Source organism: Akebia trifoliata, chromosome 8, assembly GCF_017979445.1.
Source record: "Akebia trifoliata isolate Shusen 1 chromosome 8, ASM1797944v1, whole genome shotgun sequence".
Taxonomy (NCBI): domain Eukaryota; kingdom Viridiplantae; phylum Streptophyta; class Magnoliopsida; order Ranunculales; family Lardizabalaceae; genus Akebia; species Akebia trifoliata.
In genome coordinates this window covers 38,098,729-38,125,852 of record NC_141382.1, presented here as the reverse complement: position 1 = coordinate 38,125,852, position 27,124 = coordinate 38,098,729, and the positions used below count along the sequence as shown (strand labels likewise).

The window sequence follows — 27,124 nt, the reverse complement described above, 5'->3', positions numbered from 1 at the left end:
ACATTCCCCCCAAAAGTAGGGGGTATGTCGAAATTACCCAAAAATCAATTCCACCAGAAATCCAGAAGTCCAAACTCGAGCGCCTCCGCTCTGGTTTTCGTCACAGACGGCGGATCCCTTTTAGAATTTAGACTCGAATCTCTCTCTCTCTCTTAGTTAATTTTTTGTAAATTGAAGTGTGTTAAGTTAGATTTTGAATTCGATCGGTCCTCACTACAAAACTTGGAACTAAACCTTAGGGTTTTAGATTCCGATCGATCTTGCTTCAATCTCAGACTATTTGATCCAGTTTGCATTTATCATATTTTTGATTTTTTTTTCTGAGTATTACGTGATCCCTTCGGACAGAATCTGGTTGAAACATTATATGAGAATTAAGTCCTAAGATCTATCCTCAATTGCTTCTAGGTTTCATTATTTTGAGTTGAAGCAATTTTCCGATTTACATTGCGAAGAGTCTTGATGATTTACGATTCTGATAATCTTAGGTCGAAGGAATTTCCGTGAGAGTTTTGATCTATCTGCAGTTGTTTTTAGGTTTCAGTTGAATGAATTTGCCGATTTTACAGTTATGAAGAAGTCAAATTTTAATTTAACCAGTTGGTTGTGCGAAGAATCTTGATGATTCACGATTCTGAGAATCTTAGATCGGAAGGAATTCTCGTGTTTGATTACTGTGAGAGTTTTGATCTATAATAACTATGATCGACATGGTTAGCGGAAACCTTTTCCACTGTAGAAAGCACTCATGGCCGCCCGAAGAGTATGTCAGCAGGGCTACCTTGCAGTTGGTGAGCTTCCATTGGTTCTAATATTGTTTGAGAGTTAGTTTGTTAAAGAGGATATTTGATCATGTTGTTTGAGTTCTTGAGTTTATTACTGTATGTTGGTTTTAATTACAAGTTACAACTTCCTTGCAATCTATTTTGTATGTTGTGTTTTGATATTTCAAATGCTAAAATTTAAACTTTTATTTCTGTTCAGTGGTTTTGTTTGTTAATTTTAATTATATCTCCTTTTTAATCTATTTTGCTTTATTTGCTTTGATATTTCAAATGTTTGAATTTTTTATTTCTGATTAGTGGTTTTCGGTTTATCTTAGGATCTGAAACTTGTAATACAAACAAGTCACGAGTTCTTTCAAAATTGACTGTGTCCCTTTGTTAGAGGTGTTCCAAAAATGTCTTCAATTGATTAAATAACTCTACGAACGAATAGATTGGATCAAATTGGAAAATGGAAGGATTTGTACAAGCTATACGTTTCATCATTGCTCTGTTGTTAGATATGAATGTGTTAGATACTTGTGACTCAATTGGTTAAAAAAGGATCATTTTATATTTTAATCCTGTAAATACCAAATAGGTTCAAGAGATGAGAGAACTAAGGATACCATTAGACTAATCCAATCCATAATGATGTACCAGAGAATACAATATTTTTGTTACTTGACCGATCATCAGAAGAATCAAATACAATGGGTACCACTAATCAATAAGATTAATGAAGTAGCACTTAATGCAAAAACAGCCAATTTGAAAGCTATAATCAAGCTTCTAATCCTCGAAGCCACTAACAAATGAACTATACCATTTGATACTTCTCCTAGCCAAAAAATTGTTTGTTCGGCAGTTTCCTACAAAACTAAACTATAGTCTATAGTTGCTGGAGGATGCATTTCATATAAGAACCACGTCTTTCATGAAAGGTGTAGTCTAATTTCCTATTTGTTCCTTCTTTTTCTTATAAACTACTGATATTTTCGATGGAGTATGCAAAACAAGTTGTAGAGTTTTGCTCAAGTGGTTGACTTTTGAAAGAAAAAATGATGCATGACCTGAGAACAATTTATATATTTCTACATCGAGAACTTCCAATTCAAGTTGAACATCAAAATTTCTAACCTCAATTCACTCTACATGTGCACCTACCCACGCACACTTCTGAATTCAAACTGCTTTTAAATAGTGACATTTTTTCATTTTAAAGGTACTCCTTCCTTAATGAGGACTTAGATCTCAAGAGTAGACTGTTGAAAAAATGAATAATGTAGTAAACCTTCCATTTAGGGGGTGTTTGATTCCTGGGACAATCCCTGGGTAAATTATTTTTCCCAGAAAATGTGATATGTTCAGCATTTAATTTCTCATGTGCATGTACTGGCATTCACTTTATCATTTTCCGAGTAATTGATTTACCGAGAACATTTGATTTGCACATGATTGTGGGAAAATCATTTTCTTACTTCCCCACCCCCTACACACGGAAAAAGGATTTTCCCATAGGTAAGGAAATTTGAGGCAGGTTCTTACACATTGACCACTGCTGGATTCCTATTAGTTTCCCTTCAAAATTGATTTCCACATGCAATGAAATGCTGGAAAATGTTTTGCTGAGAAAACCATTGCTCAACAGGTGATTTTTGCCGAGCAAACAATTTTCTCATGGTTTTCCTCAGCAATCAAACAGACACTTATTGATTGAATATGTGACTGATTATGATTCAATATGGGGTCGAGTCTTAAGCTAGTATCAGGCATTGGCCTTACCAAGTCCGAGTTTAGTTTTGATGTCTTGAATGTGATAGCTACTTAACTGTCATGGCGATAGAAGTTTACTATCATGAAATAGTGGAAAGAAGAAAATAGTGAGTTCCGGAAAGATCTCAAATTGGTGTTCCTGAATGTTTACAATTTCTATATTATCCTGTACCAGTAAAGAAAATCTATATCCTCTTGCGCCGACAAGCAATTAGTTCTCATCAGTTCTTTTATTGTACCTTCACTAATATCCTTTTGTGGTGCATGCTCAAAGCTGGAGTTCGATAGTGCTGCCCCACCCAAACAGGCCTGGAGGAGGAGATTAAACAGCCATGCTAACATCTTGAAAGAATTCAGTGTTACGTTTATGGAGGCAATGCAGATGGTGAAGTGTCTTATTCTTTTAAACTTGATTTATTTGGTTCATCATCATCAAAGCTTAATTCCAAAGATTTGGGTTTGGTTGATTGATTTGTGTGGTCATGAAAACAAATAGATCCTAATTATCTTGCTATATGGAGTATCTTTCTTTCTCACCTTTTGCCTGCTGCTTCCTTTGGGATCTTGAATCTCAGATTCGTCTTGGTCTACGTCTTTGGTCTTATGTTAGGGAAGAAGCTTCTCAGGGGAGGGTAATTCTCTCATTTCCTGGATAATCTATTTGTCATTGTGTTTTAGGGGAATTTGCTTTTATCTGTTAGGAAAAAGAAATTGGTTTTGCATGATCAAATGAAATGGTTGCACATTTGAAACCACTTATTTACATTTAATTTAAGTAATGAAAATTTGAAGTGAAAAATTAAATTTTGCAGAAAGCACCCATTGATCCATTTACTCGAGAAAGTTGTAAACCATCAGCATCACAAGGAGTCCCACTTGGAGGGATGGGGTATGTCAGGGTGAATTATGATATCTCGATTCTTTCTATACCATAATTACTTACATAGTGACATCAGTTTCTCTTTACTAAATCACAGAAGTGGCAGCATATCAAGAGGTTTTAGAGGAGAATTTAGACAGCTGCAGATTATTCCTGGTTTATGCGAAGCTTCTCCCATAATGGCCAATCAGTTTTCTGTAAAATTTCTGCTCATCATTTACTTATTTATTTTGTCATCTACACGCTATTTGCTGCTATTTTCTGTTTTCTTCCTGGAAGATATACATATCTGGAATATGTGCATCCTCGGCATTGTTTGAATTGTCCAATAAAGAAATTTTGACCTAAAAAACATTCACAAGAATTGATATGCATCTTAAGGAGAAAATTATAATTGAAAAACGGTACCATGTCTTTAAAAAATCAATTATTTTGAACTTGCGTAACAAAGTCATGGACATGTGTGTTGGTGCTCATCATTGGTGTGAACTTTCAGATAATGATTTGTCAGATACACTGACCCCTGCAAATCCTGTACATCAACAAATCCATGCAGTTCCAGTCCATGCTGAGAATTATATTTTTGAAATACTTCAGTTCATATTAAGTATATTAGGGGAAGGGCATGTGTGATGCTCAATAATATTATTTCGTAATCTTAAGTCTTTCCCAGCTATATAATTGATGTTCTTGAAGTGCATCAGTTTGGACTTTAGGCTAACCCTGGCAGATGGTAAAACTCTTCATAATGAAGAGACAGAGAGAGATTTTATTTTTTTTAATTAGGTACTTTAAAAGTTCTTTATATTTATTGAAAGTTGCACTAAATAGTATTATTTGTTATTACATGGCAAAAAAGACCAGTTTTACCCATGTTTATTTCATTTATAAAAAAACAACTTAGGGTATTTTGTGGAAAGCCCTCATTTGTAGCTTTTTTCTTTATATTTATTATTGATGACTTATAAACTTGTAATTAAATAAGCCTATACATATTTAATACCATATAACCAACGAGCATTGGGCGTAGAGGCCAAGGCATCCCTCCAAAAAGGGGGAGGTCTTGAGTTCAAGCCCCCTCGTTGGCCACCCATAGGGAATTTTCCCATCTTGCCTGGTATGTGTGGTTGGTGGGGTTTTGCATGTATCCTACTCGTTTCCTTCAAGTATTCTCTTGTTCTTCTCCTTCTAAATAGCCCAACATACCACGAAGAGAATTAATCTCCATAATGCTCCCCCTTGCAGTTGAAAGCCAATTTTCCACCATTCAGAGTGTCCAAGAAGGAATTTGGCAAAGACCGACATTCTTCCGAACTTACCAATATTTAGCATCACAAAGTTCTTGAAAAGCTACAATGCAAAAAAGTGATGAATAGATTCCCCTCATTTTTGGCATATTAAACAATGCTGTCGTGAATGTTTGTTTTTTAATAGACCTCTTCGGTTTGTGTGTAGATTAGATAGTTGTTGTCGTTGGGTTTTTTTTTTGTTTTTCTGTTTTTCTGTTTTACTCTTGTATCCAATGGTCCTCTCATCCTCATTTCTTTTGATGTATCATGCATAAATGTTATTTTATCTATCAAAAAATCTTTGTTGTCATTCCCATAGGCATCCAAGACGTTAATTACTGTTCTCATCGATTAATTGTTTTATTTCTGTTGATTATTTAAGATGATTTATAATGCCACACATTGTTTTGGTCTGTGACTGCCATCAGTTGTAAGAAAGAACGCACATTTTCTGAGACATATTTTATTACATAGTATAATTTGTACTTCAACAAATTACATTTTATGTTTTGGATCATAGCTTGGATTTTGTTATTGATTCAAGAATCGTCTCCCACAATTGCTGTTCTTAGTCATCTTTTCGGTGCTGCAGATTTTCATATCTAGAGATGGTGGAAAAAAAAAATACTCTTCAGTGTTGGCTCCTGGACAACATAAAGGTTTAGGGTAAGAGGACTTCTAGAAAGGTTTTCCATTTAAATGCTTTTTTAAGATAAGATTTATAACTCTAAAAGGTCGATGACTGGCAATTGATTTACATAGACTAAGCTGAATTTGATCTAATGCAATTAATCTCCTATAATTTTTTTTTTAATAGATTAAGTAATTTATTATAGAAGAAGAGGAAGCTGAGAGGCCTACCTTCAAAAGTGCTACAAACCAAAAATAAAATATTAGGACCTATAAAGAGAGTCTCATCTAAAAGGAAAATCCTCAAAGAAAACAACTCTGAAGGCCAAAAACAATTTCGACCAGTAAGAAGAATTTTAGAAGAGAAAAGTCAAGTCTCATAATGAGAGCATGGCATATATTTATAACCAATAATAAGTGAATGGACATATATGCCTTTACAGAGAAAGAATAAAAATAAACTAATATTAGTCAAACTAGAATTAATTATTCTAATATTTCCAATACTCCCCCTCAAGTTGGGGTAAATATATCAACTAAGCCCAGCTTGGTAAGATGAGAGTTAGTGACAGACGGTCCAACAAACTTTGTAAGTATATCGGCCAGTTGATCTGAAAAAGATACAAAGATTGTCTCAAGTGCACCAGATCAAACTTTCTCCCTAAGAAGGTGAACATCAACCTCGATGTGCTTAGTCATTTCGTGAAGGACTGAGTCAAATGCAAACATGATAGCAAACTTGTTGTCACAGAACAACGAAAAAGAATCAACAATAAGAAATCCCAACTATGTTAGCAAAGGTCTAAGCTAAAGAAGCTCAGATGTGTCAAGAGCCATAGCACGATACTTAGCGTCAACAGAAGAACGAGAAATCACACTCTGTTTCTTATTTTTCCACGAGATAAGGTTATCATCATAGAAAGTATAGAAACCAGAGGTAAATCTTCTATCTGTAAGAGAATCTACATAATCAGCATTAGTGAAATAGGATAAATGTGGCTGACCAGTAGATAAATAGAATATGCCTAGACCAGGATGAGACTTCAAGTAACGAAGGATACGATATACAATATACGTATACGACATCAAGATGAGAGGTACGCGAAGCATGCATAAACTGACTGACTATACTAACCACGAAGGTCAAATCCGGTCTAGTGTTAATCAGATAAATCAAACGGCCTACGAGTCTCTGGTAAGATGAATGATCAGATAAAAGTTCCCCAGATTTGGCACGAAGACGATGATTCTGATCCATTGGGGAAAAGGCAGGACGATAACCAAGCATACCAGTATCCTGAAGAAGATCCAATGTGTATTTGTGTTGAGATAACGAAATACCACAGCGTGAGCGGACTACCTCTATCCCCAAAAAATACTTGAAAGGACCTATGTCCTTAACCTCAAAAGCATAACCTAATATCATCTTTATATAATATCATTTACATACACTAGAACAATGACACAATGACCATCCAATCCTCTATGAACAAAGCAAGTATGATTTGAGTGGCATCTGGTGAACCCCATAGAAAAAATAACTTTTGAAAAACGCTGAACCAAACTTGTGGAGATTGTTTCAGGCCATACAGAGATTTGAGAAGGTGACATACCTTCTCACAATACTCCCTATGAAGACGAAACCCAGGAGGGGGATCCATATGAATAACCTCAGTCAAATCACTGTTCAGAAAAATGTTCTTCATATCAAATTGATGAAGGGGCCATAAGTGACAAACATCTAAAGAGATAAGAAGATGAATAGTGAAAAGTTTGGCGACATGAGCAAAGGTGGCACCGAAATCTTTCTCTGGAGTCTGCAAAAATCCTTTAACAACTAGTCGCGCCTTATACCGATCAACAGTGCCATCCGCAAGGTATTTCATAGTAAAGACCCATTTACAACCAACGGTCCGTTCCCCAGATAGATGGGTAACAAGTGTCCAAGTGTGATTATTTTGTAATGCATCCATCTCAATAGTCATGGTTCTAGTCCACTTAGGATCACGTAAAGCCTCAGATACAGATTGAGGAACTCGAATAGAGTCTATGGTGGTAAGATAGGCTCGATAGGATGGAGAGAGACCCTGATATGAAACAAATTATGCGATAGGGTGATCAATAATACACCCTGGCTTACTTTTGCGAAGTGCAATAGGTAAGTGAGAGTCAAAAATTGAAGGAACAAGAGTAAATGTAAAAGGAGGTATACCTGAGTCCAAGGAGGAGGTTGGCAAGGTTGGAGAAGGGGGAGGGTGACGAGAGTAAACCTACAGTGACGGTGAAGATGAATATGGAGAGAAAACTGGGGATGGTAGCACAATAGGAGAGGGATTCTGCAAAGAAGATGAAACACGAAAATATGAAACATTTTCAAAGAATGTGATATCCAGGGAATGAATAATACGATGAGAGAGGGATCATAACATCGATACTCCTTTGACATAAATGAGTAATCCAAGAAAACACAACGAATAGGTTTGCCTAGTTTTGTACGATGGGGAGTTCTATCTTGAACAAAGCAGGTACACCCAAAAACTTTCGGTGTAATGGGAAGAGAGTGCTATCAGGTTGAAGAACATGAAGAGGCACTTGTCCCCCTAAGGTGCGGTTTGAAACACGATTCAAGAGGAAAGCAGCAGTAAGAACTGTCATATTCCAATATGACTTGGGAACATGCATCCCTTGTAGAAGGCAACGGATGATGTTTATGAGGTGGCGATTCTTGTGTTCCGCCATCCCGTTTTGCTCAAGAGTATATGGGAAAATTAACTAATGAAGCATACCAGGCTCATAGAGATGAGACTAAATCCCATCAGAAATATATTCCCCTCCATTATCTGTTATAAGAGATTTGATAGTAATGTTACTGGGTCTGAATTATTTTAAGGAAATTAACAAAAATAGAGAGCATCTTAGAGCAAGAACGCATTAAATAAATCCAAGTACAATGAGAATAGTCATCAATAAAGGTAGCATAATATTTATGACCATTAAAAGCAATAATAGGGGAAGGCCTCATACATCATAATGAATTAAATAAAAAATAACATTAAATCTATGCATGCGAGGAATATAAGAAGTACATGTGTGTTTAGAAAGCTCACACAGAACATTAAAATTTGTGTCCACTGTAAGAAGTTTTTAAAATAGGAAAGAAAGAACATAGGTGCTGAAAATTAGCATGTCCTAAGTGAGTATGCCATAAATCTAAAGTTTTGGAAGAAAAAATATGATTCCCAGTGAGTGGGAGGACGGAAGCTGGAGCAGCAGTAGGTGGAGTGCCAAATAGGTATAGCCCATCCCTATCATACTCCTTGCCAAAAATCCTCCTCGACGTCAGGTTCTGAAAGATACAATGAGTAGGAAAAAATGTTACAGAACGATTTAGAGATTTGATAATACTACTTATAAACATAAGGTTAAGGAATAGGCGAGAAACATGAAAAACATAATCAAAAGGAAACCAAGGGATAAGGAGATAGTACCCTTACTGTGAATAGGGGTAAGAGACCCATTAGCAAGGCGAACCTCCTTATGAGTAGTAGAAAAAAATGGAAGAAATAAAATGATTGGACTCACCGGTCATGTGATCAGAGGCACCAGAATTAATGACACAGGTCAGAGGAGCAGAGCCAGATTGAGTGACATGAAATGCAGAACAGGTACCTGGAGGTGTAGTAATAGATGCGATTGTCGAGGATGAGGGAATTGAGCCTAGATTTGATCCTATACAATAGCTGTAATTTGTGTCTGAAGATGTGGCAAATTAATAGTTCCAAGGGAAGCAGGATCAACGAAGGTAGATTCCACAATAGTAGCACGGAGCTGTCGCCCAGAAGATCTCAACAGGTGGGGATAGAGCTGAAAGCAGTAGGCTTTTTCATGGTCAATCTTCCCACAGTGGCTACACGTATGACCATTTCTTTTACCAAGTCTACGACTTCCACGACCTCGATTCCCGGATCTTTGAGTAAGGGAGTTAGAGAAACCCTAATTGACTGCAAGAGCCATCTGATCTGTATCTGAAGCAGAGATGATGACAGGGGACTAAGTCTGAGAGGGAACTACACGGCGATGACGTTCATTGCTATCAATAGTCGCAAATGTCTCAAATAAGAAAGATAGAAGAGTGGTATTAAGGGTTTGGGTCCGTAGTGCCTCAAACTTAGAGCATAGACCCATGAGGAACTGATATGTCTGATGTTGAACAATCCTCTTGACCACATACCCGACTACGTCGGCAGACAACTCCGCCATAGACTTATAGTGCGAGAGCTCCTCCCAACGGGACTGAAGGAATCCAAAGTAATCTGTAGCACTCTGATTTCCTTGGGTAGCCTGAGCAATATTGTAGTAAAGCTCATAAATCTTTGAGTCATTTCAAGCATGTGCATATGTCTGAGTGAGAGCTGACAACGAAGAAGAGACAGTCTCATGATATATAAACATAGTGTAGATGCATTGCTCCATGGAATTAAATAACCATCCAAGAGTGGTGCAATTATCGATTTTCCATTATTCAAATTTGAGATCGGTGAGGGGTGGCTTAGGAATAATGCCTAACAGCCAACCAGATTTTCCTCTACTACCCAAATAAAGTGGTACAGACCGGGACCAAGACTGAAAGTTACGACCATTTAGTGGGGCATTTGTTATATGCTGGACTGAGAAATTAGCCCTAAGGATTGTGGTAGGGTCCTTAGTCTCGTGAGTCGTCGTCATTGCATACTATGAGCATGAAAACACTTTGGATTGAAGGGAGATCTCCGTAGTAGTATTGTTGAAGGGCAGATAAAGAAAAAAAATACTATTGATTGCTATCGACAAAACCCGAAAAATCCGAAAAACTGCACCTTGTTGTCGAAGGATTCCACACAACACCTTCCTATTGATGGAGGTAACAAAACAGGTCACATACACCTTGTTGTCGAAGGATTCCACACAACACCTTACTGTTGATGGAGGTAATAAAACAGGTCATAGAGGTATCGCAGGTCACAGAGTTGGACTTTGCTGTTGTCGCAGGGTTAAACCAAACCCAGAGTAGGTGTCGTCAGGTCACAAAGGTATCGCAGATTTGGACCCTGTTGATGTCGCAGGGTTAAACCAAACCCATAATAGGTGTCGTCAGGTCATAGAGGTATCACAGATTTGGACCTTGTTGTTGTCGCAGGGTTAAACCAAACCCAGAATAGGTGTCGTAGGTCACAAGGAAGCCCTTTGCTACTGTCGCAGGTCTTAGAGTTGGACTCTGTTGTTGTTGTAGGATTAAACCAAACCCAGAGATACTCTCATATGGTAGCAGCAAGGGTAGGAACCTTATTAAAGGCAGAAAAATTGAACAAACCCAATCGTAGGACAATAAACACAACCCAAATCTCTATTGTAGCATGTGAAGAACAAATAAAATCTCTATCGCAACATGCGATTAAGAGAATATGAATCAAAAAAGAAAAAAGGGCCCTCGAAGGGGAGAAATTCTGGATGAGGTTGTTGCTAGGTGATTATGTTTAAAGTGTAGTGAGATTAATTAGATAAGAAAGAAGAAAGAAGAGAGAAGGAGTAGAAACGAAGAGAGAGGGCTAAAGAGGGGCGTTAGGTTTTTCTTAAGCTCTGATACCAAGAAGAATTTTAGAAGAGAAAAGTCAAGTCTCATAATGAGAGCTTGGCATATATTTATAACCAATAATAAGTGAATGGACATATATGCCCTTCCAGAGAAAGAATAGAAATAAACTAATATTAGTCAAACTAGAACTAACTATTCTAATATTTCTAATACAATAAAGATAAAACCCAAAATATTAAAAATGATCTCTTGCAAAGAGTGAGCCTTCCCATTGAACGCTCTTGAATTCCCTTCCTTCCAAATACCCAAACACACAGCAAAAGGGGTAATAGACTAGAGCATCCTCTCTTTTGCCTCCCCTAATTGGATTTCCAACAATGGAATATAGACAATAGAGAATTTGGAAAGCACCAAGAGATATAGTGATAGAAAATGACACAATATTTCGAATGCTAGAGGGTAGTGGATGAAAAGATGATCGATTAACTCCCTACTTCTTTTGCAAATACAATCCTTGGCCCTAACCTGATCCAAAGAAATTTGTTCAAAGAAGGAGTCCAAATGAAGAAAGAAACTTTTGGTCCCCAAATGAAGCTGGATAAAAGGTGGATACAGTAGGTAAAAGAGAATCATAGAGTGAGGCTAACTTAAAAAATTTCCATTGCCTTTTGCAGTCCAAACCAGTTCGCCTTCCTCCCTTGGAAGCATAGGAATAAGAGAGAACACTAATTGGGGATGCGCAACCACATGACACTTCCAATTATTAAGATTCCTTATGAAACCAAAATCCTAGAGCTCACTACATGTTTGCATCCTAACATTGTTAATTTCCTATAATCTTATTACAAGTTTTTAAGAGCATGTGTGATTGTGACAACCCCCTCATTGAAGGAGAACTACTTACTGTTCTTTTGATTGATTTACTTTCCAGTATATCTTATGAAACAAGACCTTTACTGGTACCATTTACTGCGTAAATTAAGATCAGTGGCGTTACATTACACGTTTAAGCTAACCAAATATCATTTATTTTGTGCATGGGAATGAGAACAATAATATCACATTAACCATATAAATCTTAATATGTATACTGCATGATTAGACAGACAGATTATTACATTCTTCATCTGCACACTGTATATACTAATAAATCATCAATATATTCAATGATTAGCACATGGACGATTATATGTATAGCTTAAATGAATATGCTAATGTGCTTAAAATAGATCAAAATAAGATAATACATTGATGCCTAACTAGTCATAATCCATTTACATGTAAATATAAGTCATTTCTTCAAGTAATTTCCAGGTTCTGTTATTTTTTAAAATTTTATCAATATGTTTAGAATTAATTTTTTTTCAAAAAGGAATATTTCCCTCGAATTTCCTGTTTATTAAAATATTCCACTGAAATTTGTAGTTTTATATATGAGATTTGATTATTTTGGTAAAAATTTAGTATTAACTGAATTTCAAAAGATGAATAGTGATTTCCACCAAAATATATAATAAAAAAAACTCTTGGTCAAGTTATGGAAATGGAAATATTTAGGTATATTTTGTAGAAATATGTTGATATTTAGTTTTGTGGATGCTGCCATATTTTTTATACTGTGGATTTTGTTTAGCTCCATTGCTACCGAGAAGATGAGATGCTTTCAGAGTTTATGGATTTTTTAAGTTTACAATGCAGCGTGATTAGCTGCTAACATCTTTTTCTTGTACCTGTGCCTTGGGTTTTGGTATTGTTCTTTTTTCAGGAAACCTGATGGTCAGGGTATATCATCATGGGACTGGAATTTGAGTGGTCAGCATTCCACATACCATGCTTTATTTCCAAGGGCATGGACAATATACGATGGTACTATTCACTTGTATAGTTGTTGTATTGATCTCCTATAACTGTTTCTCTTTTAAACTATTCCACTTTCAGGCCTTTTTTCATCCTAACATTTTTGTATTCCCCGGAGAAATGTCTCTTAAATATGAACTTTTATCTCCAGGTGAACCAGATCCAGAATTGAAGGTTTCATGTCGTCAAATATCACCATTCTTACCCCACAATTATCGAGATAGCAGTCTCCCAACTGCTGTATTTGTTTACACGGTATTTGTTTTCAACTTGCTTATCTTACTATTTACTTTGTATGAGATCTCTTATGACTCGTTATATTGACAAAGTTGCTTCCATGGCAAATTTCAAGTAAATACTTAAGCTGTAAATTGAAGTTAAATATTTATAAAGAAGGGAGTAACAGTACACCCAGGAAATATGAAGTAATTAACACCCAGGAACACTTAGTGGTATTATTTACTATCTTTTGACGTAGTTTACTAGTGCTATGGGTTTTTACGATGTAGGTCCATCTGCATTTCCTGTGTCATGCCCCTTCTGATACCTTGATTTTTTATTTGGACTTAATGAATTTGCTTCCTCCTTCGATGATCATCGGTGCTTGCATCAATGAAATGGGAGCCTATAGTAAAGACATTTCTTATCAGTGTTTGTTGGTGGTTATTTCACAAGGAATATTGGCTGAGCAAGACTCAAAAGTTTGGGCCATAGCATCCTCCATGTGCCATATATGTCTTGATCCTCTAAAATTAACCATTGATCACGTTCTCATAGTACCTTTTGAAGTGCTATGGAAGATTCTGAATACAATTATCTTGTAATTTTTTAAGTCAGTGTGCTTCTTTCATATTCCCTTTGCTGGTGAAAAAAGAGGAGTTTGCATTAAATTGTCATATTGTGCATATCTTTCGATTGAGACCTATTAATATGATCCAATTTGATTATCTTTTTGTGAACTCTGGATAAAGATATTTGGAATGCTCATTAGATTGTCATTTCTTCTCTAGTTGGTAAACACTGGGAAAGAAAGAGCAAAAGTCAGCCTCCTTTTGACCTGGGCTGTAAGTGAATCCTTTCCTTCTAAAATTCGTATTATGTTACAAATTTGCTATGAGTCTATATTCTGAGGATTTGATATATCATGTTTTGTTTGGTTTGAACAGAATTCAATTGGAGGAATCTCACACCTATCAGGAGATCATTTTAATGAACCATTCATGTTAGTACATGTCCTCTACTTCTGTGAGATAGTTAACTGTTTTATGTTTTCTTACTTGGATAGTGAGTTAGACTTGAACTCACGACCACAAAGTTGCATTGCAATACGTTAAATCAATTGAGCTATGGGTTCAAGCCAAGTATACTATGTTTCGTAATTGATGCCAAATTTTAATTTTTTTTTTTTTTTTTTGGACAGTGGTGAAGATGGAGTCTCCGGTGTACTTCTACATCACAAGCAAGTTGTCAACCCTTGATTGTTCTGTTATGACGGTTGGTTAGCATATATCCCTTAGGTCATTTCTTGTGATGATGGCGAGTCCTCGTCACCCTCTCATGAAATCTCATCCCTTCTGCATTTCCTCGCACATACAGATTCCTTATTGTCTTACATGTCCTTTTTTTGGTTATGCATTAGCCATACCTGATAGTATCTTTGTAATTTTTGTAAGGTCAGGAATCTCCTTTCTTCACCCAGTATCTTCATTCACATCTCCATTCATTTTGTTGGTCTTATTTTGAATTTGCTATTAATTTTTTTTTTCACTCAAATTATCAAGTACTAATATTTCTGAGTACATTGGAAATATACAGGACTGCAAAGGATAACCCTCCTGTCACTTTTGCTATTGCTGCATGCGAAACTCAGAATGTAAATGTGACTGTTTTGCCAGTTTTTGGGCTGACTGAACAAAGTCACGTTACAGCTAAGGATATGTGGAGCACAATGACACAAGTAATCATTCTTACTAGTTGGACATTATATGACTATTGGTCTGAATCTTTTTTACTTTTTGTAAATTTTATTTAAATGTGACACGGTCTTTGCAGCTGGCCATTTATCAGTTAAAATATTATGATCAGTATCTTTCCACTGTGGTTGACATCCTAATATATTTCTTCGTAGTTTGACTTTGAATTTTATTCTCTAGCCGTTTCCTATCAGACTTCACAAAATGTTGTGTCCATTAAGTTCTTGCTCGAGCTTTTGTTAAATTTCCCATATCAACTTATTAGCGGTGTTCTCTTTATACGTAAACTGTGTTTGTACATTCGTGAAGTTTTAACACACTAAGGCGTTGCTCAGACCAGACTGACAATAATGCTTATGTCTCAAGGATGGACATTTTGATCGGGAAAACTTCAATGCTGGCGTTAGCATTCCATCCTCGCCTGGAGATTCACCCTGCGCAGCAGTTTCAGCTTCTACATGGGTAGAACCTCATGGAAGGTGCACTATTGCATTTTCGTTAGCGTGGTCATCTCCAAAAATAAAATTTCAGAAGGGTAGTTCCTATAACAGGTAATTTGTTTTGCAATTGTGCTGTATGTGCCTACTTGTGGCATCGTACCACTCATTCACAGCTGCTTTTAATCACTCTAAAAGTTTTCACTTGACAATTAAGATTTTATTCACTTGTTAAAAGTAAGGTTGGGGTGATGGCTAGCATGCTAATGCTCCAAGATTCTCTGTCATTGAATTCTATTTGGGTGGTTTATGTTGTGATCACGGTGTTGTGATTGAACATTTAGATGATTGTCACCCATCAAGATACTTACATTTTGTTTTTCATTTTTTTTTTCCTTTTTGATTTTCCAATTGTTAATCCATGCAAACATGTTGTGCATGCATTGGTAGGGAGTGTAAAGAGAATGTCTTGTGGTAAGAAAAAATTGAAACCAAGAACTACAGTTTACTTCTGTTATGTTTCTGAAGCAGGAGTTAGGTCCACAAACCTAATGCTGGAAATCATTTTTTTCTTGGCTTTTTGTACCTCATAACTAGACTCAAAATCCATATACAGTCTAAAAGTTCTTTTTTATCTGTGAACCAGCCTAGTTGTGGGCTGCGGCTCACTCTAGAATGATGATTTATAGCATGGTAGCTTCTTTTAGAGGTGCGATTCAATCAGCTTGTGTGTAGTATGAGTCAGTGTATTACATAGTGGGATTGCTTAATTATCTACATCCATCGTACTTTATTTCTGCTATGGAACTCTGCTATAAAAAGCCTAAAAAACAAATTCGTCCAACTCTTCTTAATATCGAGAAGCACCTCTTCAAAAACAGTCTTATAGTCCCTACCAAGGAATTAAATTTCGATTTCAGTGTTGGCCTGAAAATGAAAATATTTCGATAAATATAAAAATTAATACAAGTTTTGGAGATGATGGAAATATTTTGTAAGTGAAATATTGAGAAAATTTTCATTTGAACTGTGAGAAATGATAAAACACTTAGTAAGAGTAAACAATTATACAGGGTGTAGAAATGAAAATAAACAACGTTCTGCTTCATACAAGTGCTACTATGTGATAGCCAGGGGACGAAAAACAATATACTTTACATGAAAAAAATAATAACAATGTCAAATTAACTCAATACACTTAAATATGTAAAACACTTTTTCAGTTATCTGTAAGCCTGTTTTTAATGAGTTCAGTAACTCTTTGCTGGCTGGATTTGAACCCAGGTCTCTGGTATCATCAGCCAAAGACTTTATTACCAACTAAGCTAGTTGGCACCTGCAAATATGTAAAACACTTGCTTAAATGAATATACTATTAAGTACAAATACATTCACTTGTTATTATATTTTTATTTGTTGAATATGTATGAATAAATTAATCATGCATCCAACTAATTAAAACATGGATATATGAAATTTGTAACTTTTATTATATTTATAATTAAAAAAAAAATATTTTGGTTGAAATTCACTCCACTGAAATATTTACAAAAAGCAACTGTTTACTAAATTTCATGTTGGGTAATGTGGAAATGGAAATATTTCGTGCAAATATATTGAAAATTGAAATTCAATACTATGGTCCCTAACTTTTCAAAAGTCATCCTGCCATAAGACCCAACCCTAATCCTTATTTTCCAGTGTATTTGTTTAAACCCCCATTAAAACCTAAATGCTTATTTTTATCCCGTCTATCATCCTTGAAGTTAAGCCTTTGATCCTGCCCCTCCATCAGACCATTCTAGAGGCTGATGCAACAGTCCAGCAAGATGTAATATTAAGCCCATGAGATGGTTATGTTTGTGCTGCTTGTTAAACAATCCCAAAAGGGGGTTCCTTGGGAAGATTGAATGCTATGAGTTAAGAAGATTGGGTGTGAACCTGACAAATCATTCAGGTCCCAAAATTAGGTGTCTTTTACTGGACAAACACTTAGAAATGTTACGCAGTACATGAGTGTGTCTCATCACAACCTAAGAAGGAATTTTGAGTTTGTGGGTAACGTGTTTCGCTCACTAGGATTTTAAATTAGGGTTCCATTAGTTGGAAGTCTATCTATCTATCTATCTATCTATCTATATATATTTTTGGTTGTTCATTAAGTTTTAGATTTTAGACTCATATTAATAGAGGATTCTATCCAAAATTTCCTATTTCCATAAAGAAGTTGCTTGGTTAATAGGAGCCTATATATATATATATATATATATTCTAGGAGTTAATATTTCTGTAGTATCTATTTTTTTCAATATTTGGAAGTCTAATGTGTAAAGAGAGTATGAGACATCCTATGCATAAACCCCTATAAGTATCATGTAATTGCTTCACTTTTGAATAGAATAGAATGATGGGTATTTTCTTGGTTGCTTCTTGGCCATTTCTAGAGGTGAGATCTCTCTTATTTTGGTGGCTCGATTCTATCGGCCTTTGTGTTGAAGATCATGTATGCTTATGTATGAAGTGTTGAGACTATGCTTAATTATCTTCACTTAGCCTACTTTATTTCGCTAACATAAAAACCTTAATACCCAAATTTGTCTAACCTGTTTCAGTCCCTACATACAACCCTGTAAAGATAGTCATATAGTTCCTGCCATGTTAAAAATCACCCTACCACAAACCCATACGTTGATCCTTGTTTTCCGGCTATTTATTTGAACCATTAAAACCCTAAATCCTTAAGACTTACCTTGACCAAAACCCTATTGTGATGCAAGATGATGAGGGAAGAAGAGGAAAATAAAGGGGTTAGGGGATTTGACTTGGGATTTGGAGTTGGGTTAAGGATTTTGGCGACAATAGGAAAAATGTTTCCAAAATCCCAATTGGCTACTGAGATGTAAAATATAAAGTTTTGTGAATCACGATATTTTGGTTAGGATTGGATAAGGGTTAAAGGAAAATGGTTTATAGAGCAGGGAGGTAAAGAGAAGGGAGAAATGATTAAGAGTTGAGGAAAATGATCTTCAAGAAATCAAGATTCAAGAATCGAAGTTAAAGAATTGAAGAGTTCAAGAATTCAAGCTATCTTGAAAAATAAAGAAAACAGTTTATGGATTGGTTTCTTGAAAGTATTAAAGGGTTCTTGATGGTTTCTTGATCTCTCACAAATAATAAAAAAATTGTAGAAAAGATGGATTGAGGAAGAAGATAGAAGATAATAAAAAGATTAAAGAAAACGATATATTTACCTTAGAATCACCTTAATGATTTCTATGGTATCAACCACGTTGAATGCATCAACATCCAAACAATAACTGTAATTTTGTTTATTCCATTCATTTTCTATATGAAATCAATTACAATAGCATATATATATATAGGCTACTCAAAATCCTAATTTTAAAATAATATAAAAAAATGACGCTTTTAACCTTGAGATGCAAATCCCGTGTAGAATTGATGCCCTACTAGTCTTTTGATCATAACTTTCTAAAAAATAATCTGAATCTCAAAATGTTGGGCTTGTTGGATAGGTAACTGGATAATCTTTCAAACGACACAAAAATCAACTTAGTACGATAAGTTTTGACCCTCAAAATAAGGTCTAAATAAAAGTGACGTGAATAGTTCCTAGACTTGAATCAAATTTCTAAACTAACCTAATAATAAACTTCTAGAATAAATAAGACAAAAAAGAAAAAAAAAAAAAATGAAATAAACCCATAACTAAAGCCCAATAATTAAAATAAATTAAAATCCTACAACTAAAGCACGACCCAAATAGGGTAGGCCCATGAATTCTGATGCCCCCCCCCCCCCCCCCCCCCCCTCCCCATAATATTGTACTTTATTAATTTTGGTATCAGAGCTAGCTGTTTTATTTAAGTTTGACTACTTGAACCGATTTTGCTTATCACATGAAAATTCATGAAATATATTGATTAAACATGTGATGTAGTGGCTGGTACACATTATCGTGTGGCACGGAATTCTATTTTCAGTCAACATTCTCTTAGCACCATTCCTTTTATTGCAGGAGGTACACAAAATTCTATGGAACCTCCGAAAGATCAGCCCTCAACTTGGCGCATGATGCGTTGATGAGTATGTATCTTTAATCTTTGGGGTTGTTCACATTCATTATATATTGAGATTAATACCTTCAATATTAATCTCGGATGTTGTGAAGCTCTGACTCAATTGATAATGTGTTGAAACTAGTCCCAGTTTGTACTTTCTGCATGTTGCAAGTTTTTCAAGAGATCCATTATGGAGTCATAATTATTATTTAACATTTAACACAAGTCTTACAGTATTTGGAAATCTTTGTCAGACTATAAGCGATGGGAGGAAGAGATTGAGATATGGCAAAATCCTATCCTTGGAGATGACAGGCTTCCAGAATGGTAATTTCAGCATATCAGAGCCCATTTTTTATGCTTTTGATTGCAAAGATCAATAGTTGAGGGAATGATTGACCCCAAAAGGAATAGAACTTAAAATTTTCAATCTCTCTCTCTCTCTTGTATGTACTAGTTAGCTTCTTGACCGTCACTGGCATATCTATTCTTGTAATATATATGCAAGCTTTCTTGCATGCACTGATAACATGTTGTGGCTAACTTCTTGCCGCTGGAAATTTGGATTTCAATTATGTACCAGAATTCTAATTTATTTTTGCATATAGAAGTCGAAAAGTTGTTATGGAGCTTGACCCAACTTGCATTGTATATCTATAATAGTTTGTCTAATGGTTGCAGGTACAAATTCACATTGTTTAATGAGCTTTACTTCTTGGTCGCTGGAGGGACAGTTTGGATCGGTATTTATCTGTACTTACTAATCTATGCATATTCATAAATGATGAGTGGATGATGGACTTGAAACACTTCCACGTTCTAATAAACTTCCTATCAATATACTATTTACTATATTCTAATGGGGCTCAAGTTACATCAGCTAGGGACCAACGCTTCTGTGGACTATTAAAATTTAAGACAACCCAAAGATACAGTTTTCCTCAAGTTTATATTATTTGAAAACATCATACACGGCTCTGTGTTATTTTTTATCTTCTTGTTTATCTTCATTGAATTTTCCTTTAAGGTGTGACTACTGGTGGTTTGTATTTAGCTTTAGCTTTAAGCAGTCAGTATCATGACTATTGATCTTCTGATACAGATAGCCACTTACCAGCCACAGATGATAAATCAAACCTGGGTTGTTATCAGCATGAATCCTCAAAAGAGACAGAAAATGTGAGAATGACTGCAGCCAAGGTTAACGACAAGCAGGGTGAGGTGGATGAGAATAGAATCAATGGTTTCGAAATCACTGCTGGTAATGGTTTAAAAGATGATGATGAAAAAAAGTGCTCAAGATCTTTATGTAATGACGAGTCAATGGTTCTTGAGGAGAAGAAAAATGTGTACAATCCTATGCATCTCAGTACCCAGCCAGACCGACAAAATGATAGTGAAGATGTGGGTGGGTTTCTGTACTTGGAAGGAGTAGAGTACATTATGTGGTGTACATATGATGTACACTTTTACGCATCTTTTGCTCTTCTAGCTCTGTTTCCCAAAATTGAGCTGAGCATTCAGCGTGACTTTGCAAGGGCTGTCTTATGTGAGGATAGAAGAAAAGTAAAGTTCCTTGCAGAAGGTAATTCAGGAATTCGTAAAGTTAGAGGAGCTGTTCCACATGATCTGGGCACGCATGATCCATGGAATGAAATGAATGCGTATAATATACACGATACAAGTACATGGAAAGACCTCAACCCGAAGTTTGTGCTTCAAGTGTACAGAGATTTCGCTGCAACAGGAGACATGTCCTTTGCAATGGATGTGTGGCCAGCTGTTTGTGCTGCAATGCAATACATGGAACAGTTTGACAGGGATGGTGACTGTCTCATTGAGAATGATGGATTCCTGATCAAACATATGATGCTTGGACCGTTCATGGTATTAGTGCTTATTGTGGATGCCTATGGCTTGCTGCTCTTGAAGCTGCAGCTGCAATGGCTCATCGTCTTGGTGACAAGGTCTTTGCTGAAAGGTTTAAAAGAAAATTCTTAAAGGCTAAACTTGTTTTTGAAGCAAAGTTGTGGAATGGATCATATTTTAATTATGATAGTGGGTCAAGCAGCAACAGTAGATCTATACAAGCAGATCAACTGGCAGGGCAATGGTACACAGCTTCATCAGGTTTGCCTTCCCTTTTTGATGATGCCAAAATCAGAAGCGCCCTTCAAAAAATATATGATTTCAATGTCATGAAAGTGAAAGGGGGGAGGATGGGCGCTGTTAATGGAATGCACCCAAATGGAAAGGTGGATGAGTCATGCATGCAGTCACGCGAAATCTGGACTGGTGTTACCTATGGTGTTGCAGCTACCATGATCCTAGCCGGAATGGAAGGACAAGCATTCACCACTGCTGAAGGTATTTTTACTGCAGGCTGGTCAGAAGAGGGATACGGGTAAGCTTTTCTGCTGCCTTGGAGATTCCATAACTATCCATTAGAACTCTTAGCGAATACTGTGATATTTGGTTTATTTCATCTATTTACATGATTATAAACTTCATGGTTTGCAAATTTTATTCACTTAGATGGCTTTCCCAATGTTATCATCACATTCTATGGTCGGAACCTTTGGTGGAAAATCTGAGCCTTATATGTTCTACACACAATTTTTATGTATAAAATAAAACAGCCAATCTAAAAATCATATCCTACTTAATGATAGCCGTGTTGGACATGTTTTGACCCACTATGATAAACCCTTCACACAAAGACATGCCTATGTTTTTAGTATATATATATACTTTTTGTAAGTGTGGATTTACCTGTAGCGTCATTCCAATTTTCTCTATTTAGGTGCGTATTATGGTATAATTTCTTGTGTATTAATATATCTTCTAATACAATTATGTAGATATTATTCATATTAGGTTTGCTAGGCTTGTGCACATCTGACATGGACACATACGAAAGCTGAAGTTGCATTTGGAACATCCAAGCATAGCTTAACTGATGATATAGCAGCAAGCCGTCTCTAACCCATTACTATACTTTTTATCATATTCACTCTGATGTTAGATAGGCTTGCCAACACTTACCTCAATGCCTATGATCGAGTTAAAATGGGTTGAAGAAAGAAATTAACAACATTGACTGAGTCAAATCAGTTAAAACCTAGTCAACTCGGTCCAATCTTTGACCAGTCCACAAGACTTACTCCAACTTCTCTTAGGACTCTTTCTTTTATTGAGTTTCTATTTGTTAAGTTGCTTTAGTAGTACTAGTTAGTTTCCATTTCAATTTTAGAAAATTTCTTCTCCTAGTTAGTTTCTAATTTGTTTTATGTTCTCTAAATTCGTTTTTATTTTTTAGGTTATAATTATAAGTCCTTTTAGGTGTTCAAATTGAGTTCTAATAGGATTAGAAGGTTAATGATGTATTATAGATAGATTAAAAAGTTATTTTTTAGTGTTTTAAAAGGTTTATAAGTTGTTATGAAGGAGTTGTCTATGTAAGGAGCTCCAATAAACAAATTCTGTAAGTTAGATTTTTTAAAGATTGATTAATAAAAGAAAAAGAAGAGTCGTTTCTTCCCTTTCTTTGTTTATTTTGAACATAAGAGTCTGATATTGGTTCTTAATTTTAGTGTTTGCAATTGATTTCCATTAATCTCAAACTTAAATTGAAGTTTCTAGTATGTTTTGATCGACATAGAGATTCTTCATTACTCCTAGTTTTTGGGATTTCACCCTCGAACCAGATTTTTAACATAAACTCTAAAAGTTTGTGTGTTCTACCCTACATCACACTCACAAAAGTACTTTAATACCATCATCCTTGAAGAGAAATAAGTGTTACACAAGTGATAGTTTGTTAATAAACTTGTATCTCCATCACAATACATGAATACAGATAAAGATTTTGAGGCTAGTATGTGTCAGTAGGCATTGGCTAAGTGTGGCCATGTCATCAAGAATTGCCAAAGTGTGTCTATTCTAGTTAGATTTCCTTTAAGGGTGCGAAGAAATACAGGAGTAGAAAAGAGGTGACTACAAAGTCAAAGAAGAGAAAAAAGAACATTTTACAAGGGTTAAGTTTTATCGGCATGGGAACTCTATTAACTAATTCATACTAGATATTCTGTTATGTTAATGATTGGCCTAGGTATTCGAGAGAGTGATACCCTGCTTTAATAGACTTTCTATATTATTCAAAATTTAGTCATTTATTTCATAAATACAGATATATTACGATGAAAATGATAATGTGTAAAAAGGTCCACAAACTTTGTTGTTAAAGTGAGTGTTTAAAGTATTAAAATTGCAGCAGTTTTAGTAAATGGTGAAAATTATGGAGATATCGATGAAGTTTTGATAGTGCTTTAGGAAAAGGATAAAACAATCACAAAGACACTCATAAGCCATCTTCATATATTCTTTTTTTTTTAAATAAAATAAAAGCTAATATTTTTTTTTACTAAATTTAGACATAATTGAATGGAGGAAAGGACAATCGATCCCAAATTTTTTGGGTTAAGACTTAGAGGATGATGATGACTATTTACAACTTAGTTGATTTGACAAAATGTTAGTAGATTTGAGAGTTTTAGGATTAGGAGAAGAAGAAAAAAGATGAAGAGAGAAGGTTGTTTTATTCTCTCTCTCACTCATATATATATTATCATCATAAGAGTGTTACTAATAACAAAATAACCCTTGGAAGATTAGAAATAACCAAGAAACCCTTATAAGAATTTCTATAATGTTGATTTACTTGTTATATATTTTATATGCTTGCCTGAATGCAAATCGTTTTCTAATTTTCGAAATTATAAAGTTATTCTTTTTTATCTATTAACTATAAAATAAGATTTAGCCTTAAAAAAAGTAATTAATCATGTTTGATTTTAGCATTGAATTTATAATTTACAATGAATTGATAACATTTGTTTTTTTATAATTTGAAATACTCCTTTGAAAAGTTGATCTATCAAGCTATATTTTTGGCAAATATATGTGGTGTATAAATCATTCATGTGCAACCATGGACATTTATGCCCCCTATTTTAAAATTTTAAACCAAAAAACCTTGATTGTGCCCCAAAACCCATTGTAAATTATCATAGATCTGTATATTTGATGCATTTACACCTCCAAGTTCTAGTTTTATGAAGCAATTAAATAAATTTGGTTTAATTGAGACATTTCATCAATACCTTGAAATTGGGAGAAAATCCCAATTGAGCTCTAATTCACTCTACCGATTGAAAGAACAAAATTCTTCAAATCTTAATCAGGACAAATGCTGAGACAAAACAAAACATTTGTCAGATATTGGATAAAAAAGGAGGTGAGTCTGTTTGAAGTATCCTTGTTTCTAATCTCCATAAAAATGAAATTTGTTGGAAATAAAATCAAGGATCCAATTATGCTTGGGGATAAATTTTTTGAGATTCATCCATATGCATGCTTTGCATGAAGAAACAATACTAGTAGACCCCCCAGATGAGGCTAAACTGGCGGAGGAGATTACCATAAGGGAAGGATATTCCTAATTTTTTGTGAGATTTTTTTAGGATGACTTATCAATAAACTCTTGATGGGGTGGATTTCAATTCTTTAGTATGAGTGGTTGTTTGGTAGGAAACAAAATACAATCAAGAGCCATGGGTCTCGATGGGTTTACAATGGTCAGAACATTTTGACAGGACTGTTAAGGTAGACTTTATAAATGATGTTATTGAATTTCTTGAAAGGGAGGATATGATAAGGGATGTAACGCTACATTCATCATTCTAATTTCGAAAGTGGAGGACGCGGAAGAAATCATGGAGTTCTATCCGTTTAGTTTGGTGGTAACCGTCTACAAAATTGTGGCGAAATGATAGGAGGCTATTTGATCAAAAGGTAGCTATTGATTAGTTGTTGGGATTGCATCAAAAGGTGAAACCCACCGAAGGAAGACAATTGTTGGTGAATGTTGTGCTTCAAGAAAGAGGGAAGGTAAGAAAGGGATAATATAAAGGATTGACATGGGAAAAGCAAGTGTGAACTATGGCTTTCTTGACTATTATCTGAGCAGAGTGGTGTTTAGGGTGAATTGGAGGATATGAGTGGTACTTGGGGAACCTAAATTTTTTAATTTTTTTTATACAAAATTATAGAGATTTGATACCTCGGCAGTAAAACGTAAAATCTACCATGAAATGAAATTATTGGGAATGAGCATTGTAATGAATGAGAATAAACTCCTCAGGAAGAGTAGGTCAAGTGTTCGAAACCCCACAAAGTTATGAATTTCTTGGGGCCACCATTGAGGGTCCGGTTGAACCTTGAGTCAACCTGTTGCACGGGTGCGTGTGACCACGGGATTAGTCCCGCCCAAACGGTGGGGATATATATATATATATATGTGTGTATATTCCAACCCTAGATATCACTAGTTAATCTAAGATCGAGCTTTGGTTTTCACGTCCTATCATCTTTAAGAATGTTTATGTGTTTTAATACTAATTGTTGTTCTTTGTTGATTTGACTATATTTGTTGATTTCCATCGGAATATTGTATTTTGAAATTTACTTTTTACAGTATTTCATGAAATAAATAATGATTTTCATTGAAATATTTACAAAAAGCAATTATCGGCTAAATTTTGCATCATCAAGCCTTACAGAAATGGAAATATTTCAGTATATTTTGTGAAAATATGTCAAAAACTTGAAATTTACTCTTATATACGCACAGGTACTGGTTCCAAACTCCAGAAGGATGGACGATTGATGGTCACTACCGATCTCTGATGTATATGAGACCACTCGCAATATGGTCAATGCACTGGGCCTTGTCTTTGCCGAAGGCAATCCTCGAGGCCCCCAAAATAAACATGATGGATAGAATCAACTTATCTCCAATGGATTCCTTCGATAATACAGGTGGCAGTGTACGTACAGTTGCTAACAAAACTGGTTGTTGCGGCAACAAAGTGTTTCAATGCTCATGCTGATCATTTCATTTCACATTTCTGAGAGACTGCAAGCAATCAGTGTAAGTTATTTTTTGTAAATTAAGATTTTTCATATCTTTGTTTCTCCCTAAAAAGCCTTATTGCAGTGGGAAGAAAATAGCTGCTGCTTTTTGGGAGCAGGTAATAAAACCATTTGGTTGTATAACTTCAAAATGCTTATTTATGTAATACAAAGAGAACTACTAGAACTTTTACTTGAAACACACCAATTATTGAATTTAATACATTACACACCAAATCAGATTAAAGAGATAAATACCAAATTCATCTGTTTCTTAGGAATTTTTTACTTCAAAAAAAGGAAAAAAGAAAAAAAGAGGGATAGGTAAAGATGAATCCAATTTCTTGAAACACTCTAATGCAATTTTAGATTTCAAAAATCCATATTTTTGAAAAAGAAGGTGACAAGAAACAGTAATTGTTCTCCCCAAAACGGGGGGGAACAAGAGATGGGAGGATAGGAAAAAAAAAATAGGGAGTTAGAATGGATTCAGTTTTAACATTCTGATCAATCAATACATCGGGCTAATACACCAGGTTAGATGTTTTGTATCAATCTCAGCTGATACATTATTCAAATAATTATTCTATTTGAGAAGATTCAAAGGAAAAAAAAAATGGGTTAGGTCCCTCTCTTCATTTAAAGAGAACTTTTGGAAGAGAAAAAAAAAAAAAAAAAAACCGTAAAGAAAGCTACCTGCATCTTGGCTAGGGTTGCAACTTGGGCAGGTTGGAGGCTCAACCCAAGTCGTAGAATCCTCAACCCAACCATCGGGTTAGAGTTTATTAACCTAAGCTCAACTCCCCAGTTAGGGTTGGACTCATTGAGAAGGCTTAATTTCATTTTGAGCAACACATAAATTTTATCTTATATCTTAAAAAATAGATACAAT

General features: G+C 35.3%; 1 pseudogene across 1 annotated transcript; it reads left to right on the top strand.

Annotated features, from left to right (window-relative positions):
- LOC147396715 (uncharacterized) lies at positions 1-26,434 on the top strand (annotated as a pseudogene). Its single transcript, XR_015180912.1, has 18 exons — positions 1-791; positions 2,815-2,925; positions 3,116-3,172; positions 3,353-3,429; positions 3,518-3,617; positions 5,302-5,375; positions 12,677-12,777; positions 12,920-13,023; positions 13,779-13,832; positions 13,935-13,990; positions 14,189-14,227; positions 14,584-14,725; positions 15,108-15,292; positions 19,218-19,285; positions 19,515-19,587; positions 19,942-20,003; positions 20,363-21,664; positions 25,952-26,434. The product of XR_015180912.1 is annotated as an uncharacterized LOC147396715 (transcript).
- The last annotated feature ends 690 nt before the right edge of the window (positions 26,435-27,124 follow it).